The sequence below is a fragment of the Lutjanus erythropterus genome, chromosome 3, assembly GCF_056507025.1.
Source record: "Lutjanus erythropterus isolate fLutEry1 chromosome 3, fLutEry1.hap2, whole genome shotgun sequence".
In the NCBI taxonomy this organism is placed as follows: domain Eukaryota; kingdom Metazoa; phylum Chordata; class Actinopteri; order Lutjaniformes; family Lutjanidae; genus Lutjanus; species Lutjanus erythropterus.
Genome location: NC_139319.1, coordinates 17,751,138 through 17,757,137, shown reverse-complemented (window position 1 = coordinate 17,757,137; position 6,000 = coordinate 17,751,138). Strand labels below are relative to the sequence as shown.

The following is a 6,000-nucleotide window of genomic DNA, read 5'->3' as shown; positions in this document are numbered from 1 at the left end:
CTGGCCACCTCAGGTTGTTGCTGTAATGCTCTCTTTAAAAAAAAATGAGCACTACTACACCATAGGGGAAGTTCTGTATGACCAAGAAGGAAAGAAAATGAAAGAAGGAAGTCAAGATTGACTGTGTGAGTGAAAAGGGAGGGAAAAACCCTGAGTCACTCAGGCTTCCTGTCTGAGAAAAGGAAGGGGGTGGAGGCATCTTCAGACAGTTAAGACCAGTGCAATATTCAACATAAAGTGCACGGGGGGGGGGGGGGTGGAGTCCTGTCCTGCTCACAGAATCCACTCCAGTGCTTCAGGGCAGCCATGATAGTGTGCACTATTGTGTGCGGCTGAGGGAAGAAGAAAAAAAAAGAGGAGGGAGCAGAGGAGGGAAAGAAAACCTGTCTCTTTGTGTGGGAAGGACTCAGCAGGAAAGTGATTTTGTGATTATTTGAGTTTGCCAGCAAAGCGAGGCTCTCCCCCCTGACCTGCAGCTACATTTTGTCCACTCTGCCTTTACACCAGAGCCACATATGAGCGTGCTTCTCGGGCCGGCAAACAGCGACACCCGGGCTTCTCCTGATGATGAGAGCTGACGTCAGACTGGTTTCCATGAATATTGATGTGGAGGATAGTCTGTTTCATAGAAGAACAGAAGGAGGCAAGATGGCTGCCCTTTAGGATTTGTTAAAGAGGAGATCCAGACGGTTTGTTGGAATTTCTACAAAGTGGAGGGACGTAAAAAGGAGGTGAGACTTTGCTTAGTGTGCTAATACCCTGCTTAGCCTTTTCTACTTTAGCCTCGGGTGTATTTTTGGTGTTTTATATAGCAGGCGAGGAATAGCAAATGTCCCCCACCGTAAAAGCAAGAGCCAACATAATAAGGAGGGGATATTAGATAAAGCTACTCCAACATGGCTGACGATTTTCTTTCTTTTTATTGCCGGCTGAAACTGAAAGACAGCCCCTGTGTTTTCCTGTGTGCTCTGTGATCACTCCACATTCTTGTTGCTTTTGAATGCATCATAGAAAATGGTGTACTTAGACTGCTTGTTCAGGAGTTTTTCTTTTAAGCATGATTTAAATGCCTGTGTGAAGCTCTCTTTTCATTCCTTAACATTTCAACCTTGCATTTATATTTGGCAAATATTATTAAAGGTGTGTTTGAGTGTGTCTTTGTATAAGTGCATTTCTTTTAAGAAGGAAAACACATTTTTTAACATTTATGTGTAATTATCAGCTATTACAGAATCATGATATTTTTGTGGAATATGCTTAAATGGAGGCAGTGTTACCCCCTGTAGCTTCTCATTTCCATATGTGTGTTTGTGTTGTTCAGTAAGGAGACTGTATGTAGGAGAGTAAAAAGTCCAACCTGGATGTGTCCAGCAGTATAAGTGCAGAGTGTGTGCACACACAGCAGTGGAGCTGGAATAGCTTCTGGCTTTGTGTATCTCTGTTAATCAGCTTTCATTGCTTTCACCACTGAATGACAAGCAGACACAAAGGCAAATCCCAAGGAGAGGCAAAAGAGAAGGGAATTGTGGTGGCAGAGTGTAGTGAAGGCAGACAAGGTCAGAAAGCTTTGAAGGAAATGAAACTCAATCCTACTGCACCATTAACTGAGGGAACAAGATTGGTAATTCTGGAGCAGGTTTTTCCTCTTTTTTTTTCAACTAGAAGCTAAACAAGGTGTTGTTGCAACAAAGCAGCAACAAACATTTCATTTCTCAAAGAAGTTGGCTAAACTTCTTCTGGACAGGATTGTAGATGGTTAATGCAGCACAGGCAGCTAAAGGTCACAACAGTCAGACTGCTGTGCTCTTTGGGAAACAGATCTATTTGTAAATAGATTATTGATGATAGAAAGAGGAGTGTGTGTTGTCTGTGTGACCTGTTATCATTCTTTAAAGGAACTGGAGTAGAATAACAGCACGGTGACCAAATACTTGCACAGGAAGAGAAATAAACTACATTAACAGAGTGATAACAGCGAAATAAGCACTAACAGTTGGGTGTTTTTTGTGTTTATATGCGCATTTTTAGTCCACTAGTTAAACACATGAAAACAACAACGCATTTGTTATAGGGCATCAGATCTTAATTAACAAATAGCTAATTGGTTGTTAGTTTTTTCCTGAATTCACTAAGTGCTACTTGTTAGATTAACATCTGAATGGCCCATTAGAAAATAACTGATCTCCCTCAGGTTTGTGTATTGGGCTTGTGTATTCCACTGACTACAGTCGTAATGTAACCACATGGCCTCAGGTTAAGAGCAAAGTAAAGGCATGCCTGCAAGGTGGAGAATAATTACTAACCTTTAACTGGCCATTGTGACTTAACAGTTTTGTTTTTCTGCAGGATCAGTGCAAGAATTCAGATTAGCTCTGGTACAGTGCCGGACTTTGACGTTTTCTGAATTTTAAAGTTACTACAAGGATTTTAACTGCTTGCAAAACAGTGTCAGTTTAATTCTGATGCATCCAAGAACATTCAGGAGAAAATCACCCATTTCCACATAATTATTCTGAAGTCTGCCACTGGGTCGGATTGGTGTTTACATTTTCCACTTAAAATTACTATGAGCAGTATGTTAGCCAGCTAAAAAGAAGCAGGAGGAGATTTTTATTTAGATAATTTTATTTTTGACATTATATTTTGTGGTTATTACAGTGGAAACACTTATGGCACTGTCGTTCAAAGTCAACAAAAAAATTTAAGTTCCTTGTAGTAGCTTTAATACAGTGCTGAACAGGGGTTGTATCTACCAGAACCTGATGATATGATACGTGTCATGATACAATGGTTACGATTCGATATGTTGTGATATTGTACGGAAGGTGATATGTTGCTTTTTTAAAAACTAATTTTAGGAAAATTCCCGTTTTATAAAGAGCACACCATCATATGCATAAAAGCTGACTTTTAAAAGGTTGAGTTTTTTATGCAATTAGCACAGATGGATAACAACACTGCTATATAGCGGGTTGGAGTTTAAACACAACACAAAATGAACAACTGCCACATATCTTTGCATGTATCACAATATCACAACACAGTGTTTGAGAATACATACTGTATCACGGAACATAATGGCACAATACTCAAGTGTATCAATATTTTCTTACACTCATAGTGCTGAAGTTTTAAGTTTTATGAATTTAAAGCCACTGTGTTTGTGAAAACAGTGACATTTACAGAGTGAAATGCACGGATAAAAGGAGCTACATAGAAAAGGTCAAGTGAGAGAGTGAAGTCAAAATAAAGTCAGTTGGTTGTCAAATGACTGGAAGACAATCACCAAGCTCTTATGTGAACAGCTGATGACAGACAAAGAAAAGCAGTATTCCCTAACAGCCAAACACTCCCCTTCTTGTCTGAATTCAGCATTTGTTTCAAAATGTTTGTGTTTACTTGCTGCATTTCTGTGGTTGCCTCCGCAGAGCCGTGCTACACTACAGTACACGCTCTCTACTCTAAAAGAAAAAAAAAAAAAAGATCTGCTCGTAGTGGAAGAAAGAGAATCCCATGTTTTGTCCCTGTGAGCTGTCAGCTAACTTTCAAGCCAGCAACGGTTGTGTAGCCCCTCTGACGCAATGGCATGGCTGTGTTTTGATATGGCAAGCATGGTCATTGACTGTGTGGTGTCAACACGGGTGCTTAAGTGGGGGGGGGGGGGTGTTCTCCATAGTATTCTTAAAGAATGTTGTGACTGCGTGAGATCAGGTGATCCACGCTTTTGTGTGTGTGTGTGTGTGTATATATACATGTATTTGTGAGTACAGGTGGGGGTTGCGTCGTCTCATTGCTCCATTCCTGATGTAAACACACTATTGATAATGTCTCGACCAGATTAGGTCATACCAACTGGATTTTTTTCATTTACTGAACCTTCAAGATAACATGAGTAAATATTCTGAACAGCTAACAACAAGGCAGTTCTGTATCTTGTGTATCAAGTTGTCTATTTTTGATTTCTTGATTTATTTTTTACATATTAACCCCATTAAACAATACATTCCGCACTATATCTACTGCGTGGTTTGGATGGATTGCATCTAACTCAGTTCAGTCCTTGTTTATGAAAGCACATTATTAACGGTTGTCACAGTGTGGCTGTACAATTTGTGTTCCCTTTTGTGTTCATTTGCACTGTATGCAGGATTCATAAATGCATAATGTAATAACACGAAGAAGAAACAAGCACACAGTCTTACTGGAGGTGGTTGCATGAACATGCTGTTACATCAGCAGCTGCAAGGGCTACAGGGCATTAATGGGCCTATATGGGACTGAGTGGGGGAAGGGCCAGATAGATCAATCACATGCACATAGCTCCTCTCATCCATCCACACCTACAGATAAAGCCGTGTGGTTGGATTGCTCCTTCGTCATGGCCCTAAGTCCCCTTTATGTCACTCCCAGGGCAAAGACAATATCACCTTTGGGAAGAATGTCCAGTTGCCATAGCGTCCCACAACAATGCTGTCCACTTACAATACCCAAGCCCTTACCCAAGCCCTAACCTCTGACCCCGCTCTGTCCAGCTCACGCATCATATTTCCAGCCAGGGGGCTGCTGCACAAATGACACAAGAGAAACAGGCCCAGTGGCAGGTTAGACATTTTAGATTGCATTACCTGCTGGCTGGCTGGTCACAGCTTGACTGCTTTCCTGAGACAAAATGGCGAGATACCGAGTGTAGTATTGATTTCTGCAATATTGATTTCCCTCTTGTCTGCTATTGGGGGTTGTTTTTCTATAGCGAGCAAGAGAGAAGCGGCAAACCACAATGGAATCTCAGTGCCATAAAGTAGTCCCTCATTTTGACACATTTTTAAACATTTGCACAGAATCCGCCAAACCACAGTAAAACAGCAGTGAGAACTGTCTTGTTGATCAAAGAAAAAAAAGTGGATTTGCTGGATATGCTTGAATGAGCTCTAGCCTCAGACATCCCTGTGGAGCTTTGATAGTAAAGGTTTAACTGCATGCCATATGCTATTTGATTTAGCATAACATTTATATGAATTGGATGTTTATCCACACTTTATGCACTGACCAGTTCTAAGGCCTGCTGAATGTAGGTCTTTTGACTTACTGCAAAAACAGTATGGGTTCAGGAGAGTTATGTGCTTATATTATGAAGCCAAATCATAAAACCTATGTCAGCTATCAATAATTGCTTAACCAGATCCACCCCTAACCACAATATGAATCTTGACTCTCCGTCCCATGGAGGCCCTAAAGAGACTTCGATGTAATTATGGCCTGGCAGTGGTTTATTTGTCATCAATGGAATTATGTAAGAGTAATAATGTTTTATGAGTCCGAGATATAAAAATGTTATCAGTAATTGCCATATCAGCTCCACTGTGAATCCCAAATATGACTCATGGCCTTCTTTCTCCACGGGGCCGTGCGTTGTTGGTCGAGCTGAGGCGTAATTATGGAGTGAGAGTGATAAGGCTCTGTTTGAGTGGCACACGGCCGGAGGGAGTGTTGCTGGCCCTGTGAGCATGTATCGATGTCAGGGTTTACCTCAGGGGTGAGGCAGCGAGGGCAGCGACTCAAAAGCTTCCTCCACGTGAGCACACGCACATGGCCGCTCTGTTTACAAACACTATCCTGGCATTCCGCAGAGAGGGAGGCAAGTGAGATGTTACGTAACCACCCCAAAGCGAATAGCATCTCTTCCCGCTCTCTCGTCGGGCCGCCTCTCCTACGCTTGGACAATCTTCTTGAATGCTGTGTTTCGCCAGTTCCGCTACTGGAAGTTGAGAATAAAAAAAGAAATTAAGAGCTACAGCCACAACAGAGTCTGTGCTCGACAACGTGGCGAGACTGAGAGCAGGCCTTTTCTTATGTTGATGCCACTCTGATAGCGCATAGCTCCGGCTCAGGTGAAGGTCTTAATAGTGCTAGGTCAGGAGATTAAACTGGCTGTAAACATTTCTGTCAAGTCAGATGATTTTATAAAGTTGCTTTATAGTTCCAGCTTTGAGGCCTGAAAAT

The 6,000-nt window shown here is 41.7% G+C and overlaps 1 protein-coding gene across 1 annotated transcript in view; it reads left to right on the top strand.

Annotated features, from left to right (window-relative positions):
- The first annotated feature begins 298 nt into the window (after nucleotides 1–298).
- tet2 (tet methylcytosine dioxygenase 2) overlaps nucleotides 299–6,000 on the top strand; it is a 32,677-nt gene continuing 26,975 nt past the window's right edge. Inside the window, exon 1 of the mRNA XM_084715244.1 lies at nucleotides 299–731. The gene's annotated coding sequence lies outside the window, so the exon portion shown is untranslated. The remainder of the gene's footprint in view (nucleotides 732–6,000) is intronic.